The following is a 9820-nucleotide window of genomic DNA, read 5'->3' as shown; positions in this document are numbered from 1 at the left end:
AGCAGGCAGGTCGCTGAGGTGGCGCAAGATGGGTGGCGGCGCCCCACCCTGGTGGCCCGCCCGCCCGCCCGGGGTGGCTGGCCGATTCTCAGAACCATCAAATAGGGGTATGTATGTCTAAATGGGTCTTATGGCTATATGCCCATTTACATCTGCTTAAGTCACAACTCCAAAATGAATACTTACAATTGCATACCCAATCATGTTGTATACCATCTGCTCTCTCCTTGGCTCCCGACATCAAACCACTTTCACTAGAGAGTCTAGGTTTACCTTGCTTTGATACCAAAAGTAAAACCCATCATAGCAAGAGAAGTAATTAACAATCACAAAGCAATTATACAATGCACAAGAGAATTTTACCATGGAAACCCTTTATTGGGAAAGCCAACTTCAAAAGACACATCTTTATTTACCTTAATGGATCTGACCAAGCCGACCAACAAATAAGCCACTCAAAACATTTTACAATAAAGTTCTTCAAGCCTTTAAATAGCCTTCATCACATGCTTCCATAGGCAAATATTAGGCAAGTTCTTCAAGCCTTTAAACAGCCTTCATCACATGCTTCCATAGGCAAATATTAGGGAGTTGTAAGCGACCAACCCATCAATGATCAAATCAGAATTAACTTAATGTTGGGCAAAGACATGTGCTGATTTATAACATTCAGAATGGGGATGACTCGCATAGTTTCATCGATCAATGTTCTTATGGGCATAGTCTCTCCATGCTTCTGGGCAACCCAAATCCTTGAAAAATCTGTAAACGACCTGAACTCTTCCTTCTTTGGACTTTTCCCTTTGCCAAATTCCAATGAACATGGTGTTTTCTGGGCCATTTTGAATAAAGGATATACAACGCTAACACATGCAGAATCGACACTCAACACAAAACTCTGTTTCTAAAATTTGACTTCGACAAAGCATACGACGGAATAGAAGGAACCTTTATAAATTATCGGGGATATGTTTTGTTGGGTTGCTTTTGGCGCAAAAATCAAAGAAGCATTCAATATTTCTTTTTCTAAAGCCTATGCTAGGTACATGTTAATGGGTGGTTAATTAGTACCATTGTTCTCCGATGGTTGATTACCCGTGCATTGTTCCATCTTCTTTTTATTAATGCTGCAGATAGCTTTAGGCTATTTGTGCTGGGTTGCCATAATACAGGGTCAGATGAAGGAAATTCAATTGCCAAGGGGGCATGGAATCTTGAATGTTCATTTTGTTAACGACTCCACCTTCCCTTCAGAATTACTTCAAGCATTAATAACCTGTACAATGAAATTTCGGAGATCTTTTCTCCTATTTTAGTAGCCAAATTTAACAATTGCAAGGCAGTATAGTGGTTATAATGGAAGCTGATACAGTTCTTCAAGTGGGTGAATCCATTTGGGAAAGGAGTCTTGGAAGGGGTCATTTGATATTTGGGGATTCCTTTTTGGTATAAAATTAAAATGATTCACACCAAACAGCTCTTCCTTCAGGTCATGCCTGAGAATTGATTGTTCCCAATAGTTTGTTCTACGTCCTATTTTAAGTAAAATCTCCCTAAAAATGTCTGGATTGTATATAATTGTAAATCTCCAGTTCCTGTATTCAAATGGTAGCAACAACTTTCTTTGTATACCAAAGATTATATGCATTCTATAATTCTAAACAATGTGGAACTTAGAGATGCCAAAAGTGAAGTTACAGTCACAAGTAAGGTTATAGATCCCACATAGGTATCTAATTATAGATTTCGGTTTACATCATAATACCATTAATAAATGTTTTTTTAACATGTGTAAGATACATACTGTTGCAACTTCCATTCAAAAAACTGGGCAACTTTGAAACCGATTGTTACTTTTTCTTCTTTGCTTGTATTCAAATAGAGCTCAAAGGGGGTTATTTTCAATCCAACAAATAACAGCTTTCTCTTTGTAAAGCTCTTGCTTTCCAATTTCGGCCAAAACAAACTATCAATTATCCTCTCATAGCCCAAAGCACAAGAGGAACGTCCTTGATACTGCAGAGGGCAGGTCTTATGCATGCAGCAGGACCTTTCATCCCCAACTAATGATCAAATAAGCTGGAAAGGAACCTCATTTGAGCTCTAAGCACATGAAAAATTGAATTAATCTCGGGTCCCATAAGCACAAGCCAAAATGTTCCCCAACCTCTGTATAATTCAACACATTTCATAAATTTTAGAGGTCATATCAATGTCAAAGGAGTCATGATATACTTAATCCTTTCATCCCTTTGCCTTGTCCAGAAAATAATATAAGAAAAGATCTACCAGGTTACTCTGGCCGAACTCCCTTCTGAACTCGGTGATGATATGTAGAATTAGGGAAGCCCACGAGTATTGTAGTTTCAAGAGCCCATTACATCAGCATGTTGACTCAAGCCCTTTGCCTTGGGGCACAGATTGTGAGAGTAAAAAATTCGTAAGTGGCCAGTCCAGATTCTAGAATGCCCATGCCACATGAAAAATGTGGTTGCCTAATAAGCATGTTACAATTGAACCCTAAGCTTCAACAGCTTAAGATAAAACAATGTGAAAGTCATATGTGGTCAAGGCCTTCTTTGGTAATTACTTTCAAGTCTGAAACACAAGGTTTGTAGTCATTTACTCAGTTCCTGTAGCTGCACCTTCCTTTTCAAGGTCATTGAAAATAATGCTTTGTCCATACTTTCTGTCTGAATTTTCATTCAGAAGTAATGTGGCTTTAGAAGGCCTGCCTTCACCAAAATAGAGATCAAACATAATGGAATACCTATATGCAATAGAAAGCATATTTTTCTGCAATGCTTCACTCAAAATCTTATCCACATCATTTATTTTGTTTTGTTCACAGAGACCACACAACAAAGCAGCATATGTAACCCCATCTGGCTGAAACCCTTCAGCAGACATTTTGTCTTTCAATTTGAAAGCCATTTGTAATTTTTTTCTAAGACAAAGAGCAACGATAACTGTATTATAAGCTGCAGTTTTATGATCCCAACTTTCCTTCAACATTGTATAGAATATGCCTCCCCATTTCATTTGCAGATTGTCTTCCGAATGTTCTGCCAGAATAGTTCTGGCTTTGCAAAGTCCATTAATCAATGCATGGTAAGTCACTTCATTGGGTACACATTCCTTTTGTAACATTTCATCAAAAACTTCCATTGCTTCTACAATATTTCTATCGTTGCAGTACCCATTAATAAGAGTGCTATATGTCACCTCATTTGGGACCAAACCCTTTTCTTTCATCTCTTGAAACAGCGCCAGAGAACTTTGCATTTTGCCTTCTTTGCAATACCCATTAATTAGTGCACTGTAAGTCACAACATCTGGGCTACAGCCCCTTTCCACCATTTCAGTTAACAGTTTCGTAGCTGTTATAGACAATTTTGTGCCTTACAGCAACAAGCATGAATTGTCAATAATCCAAGGGATCCAAAGTTCCCTAAACATGATGTTCCTACCCCTAGAGGAACAAGGTCAGCAAACCAACAGCTCTCAGATCAGTTCTCCACCTGAAAACACTCAAAAACAAGCAATCCTGAAATCAAAGCAGGTGCTCCACTAGGCTTCTGCGCTGAAACACAACTGCTCCATGGTGTACCTGCATTGCAAAGCAGGTAGAACAAAGCCCACCTGCGTTGAGCGAGTTTGGACATGTGGCACAGTGAGTCATTGCTTTGGAATCTTCCAAAAATGACACTTGGATCAGGTATTTCGCCTTGTGATGAGTCAGAGGCTTTGTTTCTCCGAGTGGAAGCAAGGTTCACCAAGTGGACTCAAGAACTGAAGATCAACTAAAGATTAACTGAAGAGAGAGAGGACACAAGGCAGCTACACATCAGTTGCAAGCTGACTCATCCTTTCTCAATTCATCTATATATTGAGCTCTCTCCTATGAGCTCAGGAGGCTGGAATTTTGTGCAAAGTAATGATATGTTGTTGGTTTCATTATTGAGTTATTGGGTGATTGTTTGAGAGAGGTGAAGAAGAGCAATTCTTTCTGCTGGGAGGTGTTGCTAGGTTGGAGCCTGCAATGGTTGTAATACTCTCAGAACCTTTATTTCTTCATTAATAAAAGCTATTGAGGTTCGTCTATGTGCTCTTGTTTCAATTATATATTGTGATGATTGCATGTTTGGTTTACACTAATCCATGAACCAGTTATGATTGCATGCCTCTTGTAGTTTCCTTCTTTGTTATTGTGCAGGATCTCATTGTAGCTGGGCGAGCAGAAGAACAAAGAGCTAGGAGCAAGCGGCCAAAGAGAAGAGTTTGGATTCGACATTAAGCGCAAGGCAACGGTTAGTGCTTTCTCCATTCTCTTTTTCTTTCATAAAGAAGTAAACCCTTAGTAGTTTGTTTTACAGTTGTTGCTAAGGAACTGTCACCCTTAGAGTGGGATAGGGTCATCCGAGTCGGATACTTTCCCCTACAACAAACTAGCGACTCCGCTAGGGATCGTATCCGTTTGATTGTGTTTGTAGTATTTTTCTATTCATTTCCTGAACAAAAGAGTACCAAATCGAAAAGCTTTTGACTATATCAAAAGCGAAGTAGCGGGCAGCTACTCTTGCTCATTTTCTGAGCAGATTCATGATTTGAAGAGCTGATCTACAAAGATCCTTGTAAGCTCTTAGTGATAGCTTTGCACCTTCTAAATCATCCCTTTGAGTGTGCTTGACTGATTGCTTCTGATTTGAGCAAAAACCGTGCATTTTTGAGAAAATTATGACCCGGAAACTGTGAAAACGCAATTCTTGTTTTCCAAAGCAGGTAGTACACAGGCTACCTGCTTTGCAACGCAGGTCCCGAAGGGACCACCTGCGCTGAGAGCCAGTTTGGCTGTGTAGAGCCTGCGTTGGCCCAAATTTGCTTATTGCATTTGGGGTTTCCTCCTTTCTCTTGCCTATTTTCACTTAGTTTTGCTGCTAGGTGTCAGTCTTGTGCCTGTTTTGAAACCAATATTACTTGCCATCATTCTGCCTCTGTTATATAACGAAATTGTACTTGTTCTTTATATTTCTTACTCATTTACAATTTCCCATAACGAAGAGTAAACTAGTCATGCTTTTGGCCTCTTAGATCTGAACCTGTGTTAGACATTTTGCTGGTCTAAAGAGTTAGCTTGTTTGTTGTCCATAGCTGATTAGTCATTTTACTTTCATTAGTATGGTTTGATTTCATGTATTTCCAGTGATTAAGCGAGTGAATCTTAAGGTGTCTTTTGATTTTGGACAAACTTGTTTACTTTCGCTTTAAATCGAAATCAAAGTTATATAACCACTTTCTTTTTGTAATCCATCCACATTAAGAAAGGGAAAAGAAAATACATGCATTGTGCATTTTGCATTTGAAAAAGTTTGCATGATGATTTAGGAGAAAATGCATTAGTTTGTGCTGTATGAGCTGTGTGAAAAGAATTTGCCTTTCTTCTCCCTCAGTAGTTAAGATTTTCATCAGTCAAAAAGATTTGAAAAAGCTTGCTTCTCATCTTAGGCTGCATTTAGGAATTTGTCATATACATCTCGTGGTGAACCTTGAAAGGAAAACTTTAAAAAGATCAACTTAAAATATACTGAATGAACCTAACAACGCATTTGAAACATAACGCAAACATCTAGAGGTCTAGGTAGAGACGTGTTCCGGCGTCATTAAACATAGTGACTGTCGATCTCTACAAAGGTGGGTGATTCCTCCTGAGAGTCGGTGGCACTAATACGGACTTGTGCTCCCACGTACCGTCGAGTATATATTGGGAGACCCCTATAGGAAATTATCCTTTATCCATAGGAAGCCGTGTCGGCCGCCCTACTGATTGCGATGCAGTGAACACAGCGTTCACGAAGATCGACCACCTGTACCGTAAAACATATTCTGTGGTTTCGCGAAAGGTTTGGCACACCCTCTGCCTAGATCTCCAGAGCAGTTTCTTTTGGCCCTTTTCAAACTCTATAACTGAAAAGGTCCAACCAAGCATTTGTCACTTCGGGCTTGTTAATACATCGAAGGAGACTAGAGTCATCTTTAGTTTTTTCTCGACTCTTAAAACATGAAAAAGCAAAGTTATGTTTAAAAGCGTCTAATAAAATTCATTCAAATCGGAAACACAAATTTTCCCCTTTATATTTTAGTTGATCGAGTAATCCGCAATCGTGGAAGAAAGTCAATTGAATATCCGTCGTTCTCGGAGGCTTGCGAGTCAACCGTCTTTGTCTCTGGAATCGAAAACAATCCGGACAAAGCGAGCTCGTCGAACCAGTTCAAAATCTCCTTTAAAAGTTAGAACAAGCATTCCAACAACATCTGAGATTCTGGTCACTCCAAACATTTCCGGAAACCCTGCCTCTATAGAAGAAGTTCAATCGCCACAGAAGGACAGTAATACTGATCCTAGTCTGGGGGCAAATACTTGTATGACTGAACCAGTTCCATCTGTAACCGGTCCAGAGAGTTTTGTTCCTCAAACATCTGTCGTGGTCGATACAACACCTTCTTCGGCACCGGAAATCTTTTACGGACCTGACGGTCTTCCTCTTCCACCTGGTCTGATTGCGATAGAGGAAATTATAGAAGAACCGCAAGTATCCACTCCAATTCAATTCGGAGTAGGGGTTGCTCTATTTCCTGCTACAACAAAAGTTTGTCCATCACCAGTGGAAGTTCCTGTAGAATCACTAGGTGATCAATTGGATAGACTAAAAATGATTGAACAACCATCGACATCTAGGTCTGTGTCGAATGACACGGCGACGGCAGAATTACCTGCTACAAATCCAACAATGTTCGCCGGCATACCATCTGTCCCAACTAGCTCTCAGTCGCTATAAGGAGTCCACCAAGAGACTATCTCGACAGTATGGTCTGTTCCTGTTTGTTCCGGAGTAATGTCTGGTAACTCTCATGGTGAGGCTCATCAAATTGACCCTTTTGGGAATCTAATTAGACCATCCAGTCCTCCAGGACAGGCAGTTGCCTTGAGTTCTGGGTTGCTACCGTATGGGGGGCAGTACCCATACGGGAGCTCTCAACCTTATTCAAGTTATGGCGGAATCACAACGAGTAGTTGGGTACCTATGCTATCCCAGCCACCGAGAGTTGTATATTCTATGCAACAGTGTGTACCTGTGACAAACATCCCAACTACACCGGCTATTGTGACCGTGTCGCAAGTTCAAACAATGCCTGTTGTGTGTCAACCTCAGATTGCTCAGGTTCTCGTGCAACAGCCCCTTGACCCTGCGACCCAACCACAATCGCCTACTGGTGGGACAACACAAGTACAGTTGGGTACAACTACCCCACATCTTGGTCCAATGGTTAGTGTAGCGCAACAACCCATGGTGTCGCAACCGTGGATAATGCAATACCAACAGCCGCAATTCCAACAAGTGTACCAAGGTTCTGAACAGCAAATATTTGCAAATACTGGACAACCATATATTCAAAATGGTCAAAATCAACCACTTTATAGTGGTCAAGTCCATCAACCGTATTCATCATACCAACATCAACTCCATTATTTTGGTATGCAAAGACCGACTGTTCAGGCGATTCCATCGTATCCTGGTTACGCTTCACCTAACTTGAACCAGCAGTTACCATTCGTGGCGACTTTAGAGTTGCCTGATTTACATCGGTTAACAAACGATCCAATTGCTTACGCCCCTTGGTGGCCAGTGATTCCGCACAAACTTCCATCCGACATTCCTAAATTCAATGGAAATCCAGGTGAAGACCCGTCGAATCATGTGATGACATTTCATCTATGGTGTTCGTCGAACACTTTAAATGACGATTCGATAAGGCTTCGCCTCTTTCAGAGGACATTGACAGGTCCAGCGGCAAAATGGTATATAGAATTTCCTAGAGCTTCGTTCGATAATTTTGGCTCCCTTGCCACGACATTCTTGACCTACTTTCAATTACCAATAAGGTATGAAACAGGAACAGAGATATTGACTAACTTCAAACAGACAACTGCAACTCATATATCAGATCATATACATGAGTGACGACGTCGACGAAGAATGGTTAAAACATACGTTCCTGATCAGCTTTTAGCTGAGTGGTTTATAAAGTCGTTACTTCCGGCCATAACGGAAGATGTAGCAAAGGGAGGAGTCGTAACAGAAGAGCAAGTTATCGCTCGTGCACAATACTTGGATTTAGTATATACTCAGTCCGGCACGCTCTATGACAAAATACCAGACGCCCCTAGACCAGAGTTTTCAATCCCTCCTCCTCCTAAATCAAATAGTGACTCTCATGCCGGTGATGGCGTGATTGGCACGGCAAACACGAATCCGAAAAAGACCCAACAAAAGAAGGCCCGTAAGGATTCAAATCAAAATGCGCATGAAGAAGTTCTTGCTTCGGAAGTAAATGCCATATCGACAGATAAGGGCAAAGAAACCAATCAACCAGGAAGCAAGAAGAATCAAAACAAAGGGAAGAAGAATAAACAAGGTGAGTCATCTCCTAAGAAAAATTCTTCAAGCCCTCCTCGAGATAGGAAACCACCTTATGGGTGTCAGATATGTGATGAGGATCACTGGACGAGAGAATGTCCATACAAAGCTGATCTAAAAAGATTCTTAAAGAGTTCGCAAACTCCAGCTGTGTTAACTGATCCGTTTCCCGATCGAGGAAAAAATTTGGTTGGTAGTGGAAATGCTTCACCGTCACAAGTGCTTATGTTATCGATATCGAAGCAACAGAATGATGCTTTGATTTCGACAAGGAACAAAGATTACGGGAATCCACAGGTGTCGAACGATAAAGGTAAAGATCAACCTAGCAGTTCGACAACAACTTCAGCAGAAGTTGTACCCCCCATCACACATGAATTAACAATAAAACCGCCAAAGGGAGTAGTACACAAGTCGACATTTAATCCTCGTGCCAGAGCGGCACAACATTATAATATAGTGGAAGATTTGGTGCAATCGTCGTCTGCTATGTCGACTCTTGAAGTACTACAAAATTGCCCATCCCAAAGGCAGGCATTGTTATCAGCAATTGGTGGGGTGGATCCTAAAGATTCCAATCTTGTATCCTTTGATCACAAAGGATATGATCCTCAGTTACCAGCTCAACTAGCTTTCCTCGTCCAAGTGAAAGCCCTCAACAAAACTGTTCATCGAACAATTATTGATGAGGGGGCATCGACATGTATTATGTCGATGAGTTGTTGGAAAACTTTAGGATCTCCAACCTTGTCGCGATCATCGACGACATTAAAAGCATTCGACGGAAGGACATATACCCCTTACGGTATCCTTAGTAACTTGAAAGTTGAACTAGGGGGAAAAACAGTAGAAATAGATGTTGAAGTCATCGATGGCAATCTTGACTATAACATCCTACTGGGAAGACCATGGATTTATGCCATGGAAGCTGTTGTGTCGACCTATTTTAGGAAAATCGCATTCCCCTTTCAAGGAGGGATTACGATCATTGACCAACAAAATTTCCTCCCTAATGGTTCACAAGTTACAGGAAGCGTTCCTCTGATCCATGGAAGCGACCATTCGTTTCAAAATATCGTAGTAGGCCTACTTAAAGATCCTACATTAATGGGAACTTTCACCCTTCCGCCAACGTTCATTGTGGGAGAAGTGGCGACAGTAGAAACCTGCAATATGATATCTTCCGCACAAAAGATGTCAGAAAACGATATCAACATGGATCATGCAAAGGTTTTGTCCCCAAGCCCAATGGAAATATTGTAGCAATCAATTTTCTTGGCCTGGGGGGCAACCCCAAATCAACGCTCATCAAGCGTTTGGGTAGATAGGTCTAGAGAATATGG

The 9820-nt window shown here is 41.0% G+C and overlaps 1 pseudogene; it reads right to left on the bottom strand.

Annotated features, from left to right (window-relative positions):
• Positions 1 to 2622: 2622 nt before the first annotated feature.
• Positions 2623 to 9820, bottom strand: part of LOC149214086 (uncharacterized) — a 139081-nt pseudogene continuing 131883 nt past the window's right edge.

This window comes from Pinus tabuliformis, chromosome 1_1 (assembly GCF_031772625.1).
Source record: "Pinus tabuliformis cultivar Carrire ecotype Pingquan chromosome 1_1, CPIR1, whole genome shotgun sequence".
Lineage (NCBI taxonomy): Eukaryota > Viridiplantae > Streptophyta > Pinopsida > Pinales > Pinaceae > Pinus > Pinus tabuliformis.
This window is presented reverse-complemented; position numbering and strand designations above follow the sequence as displayed.